Source organism: Myotis brandtii, unplaced genomic scaffold, assembly GCF_000412655.1.
Source record: "Myotis brandtii unplaced genomic scaffold, ASM41265v1 scaffold314, whole genome shotgun sequence".
Taxonomy (NCBI): domain Eukaryota; kingdom Metazoa; phylum Chordata; class Mammalia; order Chiroptera; family Vespertilionidae; genus Myotis; species Myotis brandtii.
This window is the reverse complement of record NW_005362033.1, coordinates 2245165-2252742: the sequence shown is the minus strand read 5'-3', so window position 1 is coordinate 2252742 and position 7578 is coordinate 2245165.

Sequence of the window (7578 nt, the reverse complement as noted above, 5' to 3'; positions counted from 1 at the left end):
GACCCCAGGCCTCCGAAGCCTCGGGGACCGCCTGCAGCGCAGCCCGTAGCACGTGTTTGGAGACTGAGTTTGGAACTTGGTCCTCCCCGTCTCCCACCCGCTGTTGCATTAGAGAATGTGAATCTACCAGGAGGTTTGGACACGTTGGGAGCGTTTCGCTTGCAGAGAGAACTGCAGCTTTTCAGTGTCCCTGGAGGTGACGGTACTAAGGAGCACGAGCATCGAAACACTGCCGCTCCGTCCCGCGTCCTCCGGCTCCCGCACCACCGAGGGGAGGGGGCCCCGGACCAGTCGGGCGGCCCCGTCACTTCATTTTGTGGCAGAGCCTCCAAGCACTTTTTGGTGCGTTTTTAATGTGGATAAATTTATCGTGAAATATACGGGGCATTTATTTATGAATTTTAGGAAAGACCTGAGTTAGTGGACAGCACACGCTGTCCGTGGAGAGCACCCCTCTTTTCCCATCACTATGCCAGGCTTTAAACCATCCCGACCTATAGGGTGTCCCCCCAAAAGTGCACACCCTTTGAATGGTTCTAAAGTCAGCGCTTATTATCATACAGTTCATTTTCAAAATTTAAAAGAACCTACAGAAATGAACAATTTTTTTGTCAATGTCTGATTTCAAGCTGATGGCCGTTCTGGCCCAGGCACTGCTGATAATGCAAAGCAATGGAGTCGCAAACATCAAGAATCATTTAGTTTGATATTTGTGTACCTTCACCAGCTGTTGCTGGTTTTGTGCTGTTGTATCGCAAATCAGCGAGCTGGACAAGACGCCTTAATGAGCCAGTTAGTTAGGAGTCATCTTTATTGCACGCAGGTTCAGAGCAGATTACCTCTGTCAAATTCTGAACAAACTCAGGAAGGAGTTTCCTTTTTATATCCTTCTAGTTCTTTGTGTAAGTTATTTTTGTAGACCGCTTGTAACCTTGAGTACATATCATATCTAGCAAACACCTGTCATATCTATACAGACAACTTGTAACCTTGAGTACATATCATATCTATACAGACACCTGTAACCTTGGGTACATATCTATACAGACACCTATAACCTTGAGTACATATCTATACAGACACCTGTAACCTTGAGTACATATCTATACAGACACCTGGCATCAGTATCAGCGTATCAGTCCCTTATGTTAGATGGCTAGCTTGCAAGGTCAGACAATTAAGTTTATCTTTTCTATTATTCAAGCTAAAAGACAAAGTTATATTTTACAGAATAAGAGATCATCTAAAAATAACAGAGTTGACCTACAGAATAAGAGACTGTCTAAGAATAACAGAGTAGTTCAAACAGCAGTTTTCCAAAGGAGGGATTACTATGCTTCAGTGCCATAAACTTATCATTTCTGTATGCCCATAAAAAGTCTACTGGATAAATTTTCCTCGTTCAAAGCTTAGTCCGGTTTCAGCCATTACTGGGGGACACCCTAAAAATGCATACACACTTTGAATAATTATAAAGACAGTGTTTGTACTTCAACTGTATTCCCAAACTCCCAGTAGCTTTTCAGGATGAATTTCCCTTGTTCAAAGCTTAGTCTGGCTGAAAAGAAAGCAACATCAATAGAGCTACCAGCTGTGAAAGTGTGTACATGTGTTTGGGACACTCTCTACTTAATATTTTAAAATTTTAATAGTGATTCTAAAAAATTTTGAGAGTATAAACAGGCAAGGATACGAAAAAAAACACACAAACATTTTCTGGAAAAACACACACACACAGAGTAATGGGGAAAGAAGTAACTTTATTAATCAATAAATACTTTTTAAAACAATATGCAGTTAGCGCAAGACTATACAGCTAGACAAGGGAACAATAGCATCCAAGAAATTGACCTCACCCATAGGTGACCACATCCATTATGTTCTAATGTCACCTCTGAGAAGGCCATTGAAATTGATGAAGAAGAAAAGGGTTATTTTACAAGTGTGATGGGTACAGGGGTTCTTGGGGCCTCCCCAGAGGGAAATGGAGGTAGTTGACACAAAAGCAGCACCAGACAGGAGGTTTACTACAACGCTCCTGCACACAGGGAGTCGGCCCCAGGAAGAGGGAAAACGCTGCTCCCCAAACAAAGGCTGGAACAGTTTGGAAGCAGTTGAGACCGGAAAGGTGACGTCTACGTTTGTAGCGGTTGAGATTGACGTGCGTGCAGTGGAACGACCTGCCTTTTCATGTGTCACATGTCGCTTTAGAATGTTCACTCTCCACCCGGAGGTGTGCTTTTCACTAGGATGACGAGGGCTCAACCTGTCTCAGAAGCTGAAAAAAGCCTGCGTGCTCTGGAAAGTGCTGGGATTTTGACTGGCGTTACGTCTCATCCATGATCTATTCAGAAAGAATGTACCTAATTAGATACTGAGTCTTCTAGTTTAATCACACCCCTAATCCAGTCAGTTTATGGGATTCCCCTAAATGCTGCTGCTTAGTAATGGGATTTCTGAGAACTGCCTCAATGGGTGATTTCCAGGTTGTATAAGATCCTCAGTACGGGGGTGAGGAGGGGGAGAATAACTTTTCCTCCACCCTCTGGGTTCCTGGCTGAGCCTCCCTGTAATAAAAGACAGATCAACAAGAGAGAAACAAATAAAAGTAACTCATCAAAATGGCTGAAGCCATTACCTTAAATACCGTCTTCAGTTGAAGACAAAAGAAGATATTGGGTGTTGAGGGAGTCAGGTATGGGAGGTGACCAGGAAAAAAGCAGATTTAAGTCTTGGCCTGCATTGATAAGGGTTTTGGTACCTAGAAATAAAAGTGAGAGGCAACAAGCATTTATTGAGATCGATAAGAATAGCAACATGGGGAGCACTGATTCAGGCACAAGTCCACACAGTGTTCTGATTGGGAGGCAAAGGCGAGGGGAGCTTATGAGAAAGGAAAGGGGACAATTACACTGATACAGAAGAAAGGCATTTCTATTGGTGCAGGGAACATGCATAGTGATGCTAATTCTAATAAATGTTTTTACCTTTCAGTCCAGTAGTCATAATAACTGCTTTCCTGTTATCTTTACAAACAGGTTTTTGAGAGACAATATTGCTTTATGCCCCATCAAAATATTATTTTGCCTTTTTAACAGTCCAAGATTGACGATTGTTATTGGTGAGACAATACATTCTTGTCTTCTTGAAGGAAAGCTTTCAGTCAAGAGACAAGTGCAGCAAAGCAAGCGAGAATGGATTGGCCGCAGCAAGCGCACCCTGAGGACAGGGAGACAGTAAAGGGCTTAGCGTAGGAGGCAGAGGAAAGGGCCTTGAGACAGGATCAGAGGGTGAGCCTGGGACGAGCTGCCGCTGCCCATTGCTCCTCTGGTTGCAATGGGGACCCTTAGAGTTTAGGTGTTTTGTTTGTTCATTTTGCTTTTTCGATTCCACATGTAAGTGAAATCATATGATATTTGTCTTTCTCTGTCTGACTTATGTTACTTAGCATAATACCTTCTATACACTATGTTGTTGCAAATGGCAAGATACTATTTTTTAAAATATATTTTTATTGATTTCAGAGAGGAAGGGAGAGGGAGAGAGAGATAGAAACATCAATGATGAGAGAGAATCATTGATTGGTTGCCTCCTGCATGCCCCCCACTGGGGGTCGATCCCGCAACACAGGCACATGCTCTTGACCAGAATCGAACCCCGGACCCTCTGCAGGCCAACATTCTATCCACTGAGCCAAACCGACTAGGGCCGTGGTCGGCAAACTGCGGCTCACGAGCCACATGTGGCTTTTTGGCCCCTTGAATGTGGCTCTTCCTAAGCCTTAGGAGTACCCTAATTAAGTTAATAACAATGTACCTACCTATATAGTTTAAGTTTAAAAAATTTGGCTCTCAAAAGAAATTTCAATCATTGTACTGTTGATATTTGGCTCTGTTGACTAATGAGTTTGCCGACCACTGGACTAGGGCAATGTCCAAAGATGGAAACACAAGAACATTTAAGGTGTTGGTCCTCTGCCCAATTCTTTAATAGGATTTTTTTATGTTAAGTTGTATGAGTTCCCTATATATTTTAGATATTAACCCCTTACCGATGTATCAACAAATACCTTCTTCCATTCAGTAGGTTGTCTTTCATTTTTTTATAAGAAGAAAAGACTGTGATTTTATTTTCCAGTTTTTGGAAATGGTTTTCAGAAAAAAATAAAATGACAAGAACACATTAAAAAAACTGAAATCTTTCACTGAATGATCAACTCTTGGCAGAGAAAGGAACTGTGAAGTGTTTGACTCCTTCTCCTCTGGAATCACTTCTAAAACCCCCCCCCCCCCCCCCCCTTGCGCTAGCCAGTTTGGCTCAGTGGATAGAGGCCTGTGCACTGATGGGTCCTGGGTTCAATTTGTCAAGGACACATGCCCAGAGTGTGGGTTCCATCCACAGTGTGAGGCGTACAGGAGGCAGCCAATCAATGATTCTCTCTCATCATTGATGTTTCTATCTCTCCCTCTACCTTTCTCTCTGAAATCAATAAAAATATATCCTATATAATAAAACCCTAATATGCAAACTGACCAAACAGCAGAACAACCAGTTGCTATGACATGCACTGACACCAGGGGGCAGATGCTCAGTGCAGGAGCTGCCCCCTGGTGGTCAGTGTGCTCCCACAGGGGGAGCACCACTCAACCAGAAGCCGGGCTCACGGCTGGCGAGCACAGTCACGGTGGCGGGAGCCTCTCCCACCTCCACTGCAGGCGGGTGGTAAAGAGCGAGGGGTCCTGGACTGCAAGAGACCCAACTGCGAGAGGGATGTCCGTCTGCCGGCTTAAGCCCGATCCCCCCCTAAGCTGGCGGGCGGACATTCCCTGAGGGGTCCCAGACTGTGAGAGGGCACAGTCCGGGCTGAGGGACCGCCCCCCCTCCAGTGCATGAATTTCATGCACCAGGCCTCTAGTTAAAAAATAAAAGAAAAAAAAGTCCCTCCTGTAAGCCTCCTCAAATCTTCCCCAAGTTTGATGTACTTCATCTCACAGAAGTAACAAATAATGTCTAATCATTTAAACAAAAGAGCCTACACACTGGGCGCGCTGGGCGTGGCGCTGGAGAGCGGGCGCGGAGCTGTGGGCGTGAAGTGCAACAGAACAGACATTACCACCGGAAACTGCTGTTTCCAGGGCAGATCAGGTGAGGAGCAGCCTTGAAACAGCCAACGAGACCAGGAAGGGGGCCCGAAGCTGCAGACGCAGCGCTTGATCTGAAAGGAGAAGCTGTGCCTCCGCAGCCTTGAGGGACACCCCTGCGATCTCGCCTGCTCTGGGCAGTGCTGCGCCGAGAGCCGGGCAGCAGCAGTGCAGGCTTCATCAGATAGAATAGGTCTTTGATGGGCCATTTTCTCCCGCGCTTTTTTAATATTAGCAACGTTCACCCTTTAAAACGTGTGCTGGAAAAGAGGAATCAGCAAATACTGCTGAAGTGCAATGTCTGATTATCACTGCGAGATGGGCATTGGTCCGAACCTTCCCCACAGCAGCGGGCACTGTGGGTCCTTGGGCAGCACCGCGGGGACCTGGGGCGTTGAGAAGCTGCTAACCTTTCACGGGTGTGTTCAGGGCTCATGACGTCAAGCTAGACGTTCCTCCCACTGTTCCATGCAATGGCCACCTGCAGACGTCAAAGCAGGAGATGGTGTGGGCTTCGAAGCACCGTCTGACCTGGGGATGGGGAACCCATGGCTGTTAAACTGGTGAAGATGAAACAGGAAATCCTCCCTGAAGACGAATGAGTGGACAGGCTGAGTGCGCTGTTCCTCACAACTGAGAGACTAGCTCCCCAGCTGCCGGGTCAGAGTCCAACAGCGGGTGGGTGCTCGGGGGAGTGTGTCATCTGACCTCACGGGCGTTCAGCTGGGAACCGGAGATAAAATAACTTTGCAACTGATAACAGTAAACATGCTGGTGCTGTGAGAGCTTGGACATGACGCTGGTGGAAAGGAAACCAGCCCCGCCGGGAGGTGTTTGCCCGTGAAGGAGGCGCCGGGCCGGCTGAAGAGAGATGCTTTCCCTCGTGAATTCAAGGGGGACCGAAAGCCTTACCGCCCGGAGGTGAGTGGACCTCAGTCACGGACAGACATGGTAAAGGCGTTACAACAGGTGTCAGACTGTTGCCTCACGGCACAGTCATTTCTGAAGACATCAGCCTTGAACCTTTTGAGGGAAATGTAACCAAAGTTATCCTAAAAGTTGCCAATAAAAACCAGGCCGCATTGAAGTTAACTTTGTGATTCCTAAAGAACTTTCCTTTCCTGACAAAGACAGAAAATCTTTGTATCTTCCGAAGGCAACTGTTAGGTGGCCCAGAAAAGCGGCGAGGAAAACAAAGAGAACCGAGTGAATCAGAAAGAAAAAGGAGAAGTTTATTTGCGTTCTCGGGCGAGACCCACTGGCCCAAAAGGTGCGGCCAGTGAATTTCGCGCCTCCAGGGAGGGAGGGACATCTCTTTATTCAGGTGTTTGGTGAGGGCGGGGGCCTGAACTGAGGAAGTGCCCGCAGCAGGGATCATCACACATTCAACTGAGGTGGTCTCAGCCGCAGGGTGTGGGCGGGACATTCAGGAATGGGTCAGTATCTGTGTGGGGGTCGCTGTGGATTCAGGGAGAAGAAGCCGGCATCCGTGTCTGGCACGTTGATCTGTGAGAAATTCCAGGGGGAGTCCATTGTCTCATCACATGTCTGCATGTATCTGATCCTGGGCTCTCTCCGACCTAACAGCAACCATGTTAGGTTTAATATTTCAACAGATTGACGTGACAAATTAGACCGCGCAACCAACGGAAGCTGCAGCAAACACACTGAGTCACCAGTGACGCCGGAGAAATGGGTTCCTGCTGCCGGGGGAGGGGTTTGGGCTTCACGTGCGCGGGCTGCGATGGCCATGTCCTTCCGCAGCGGGAGGAGGTTGGGGTGCGAACCAGCTCCGCCGCAGGTGAGGGGTTCCTGGGCTTGCCGACCTGCTCCCCGCCCCCGGAGGCCGGCCGTTGTTGTGGGGGTGCCCGTGCTGCAGGTGAGGGGGTTCCTGGGCTTGCCGACCTGCTCCCCGCCCCCAGGAGGCCGGCAGTTGTTGTGGGGGTGCCCGTTCTGCAGGTGAGTGGGTTCCTGGGCTTGCCGACCTGCTCCCCGCCCCCAGGAGGCCGGCAGTTGTTGTGGGGGTGCCCGTTCTGCAGGTGAGTGGGTTCCTGGGCTTGCCGACCTGCTCCCCGCCCCCAGGAGGCCAGCCCTTGTTGTAGGCGGTGCCGGGCGCCACGTGTCTGACCAGGGGGGTCAGACCAAACCTGGGTTCAACAATCTCAGTACCTGGGTTCTGGCTGGGAAAGAATTCAGGTCCAGACGCAAACTGAGAGAACATTTACTGGGTAGATCAGAGGCAGAAGTAGAAGTAACTCCTAGAAGAAATGGGTTAGGAAACAAGTTTTAGAGGCAAAGAAAGGGCCCTTGGAGCTTGAGAATGAGGAAGCTAATGGTAATGTGCCCGGGGCAGGGCAATCTAGGCCTCAGTTGTATTTCAGCTCCAGGCTGGAATGTGCCTGGGAGGGGGAGAGGGAAGTGGGGAGGGGAAGAGGGA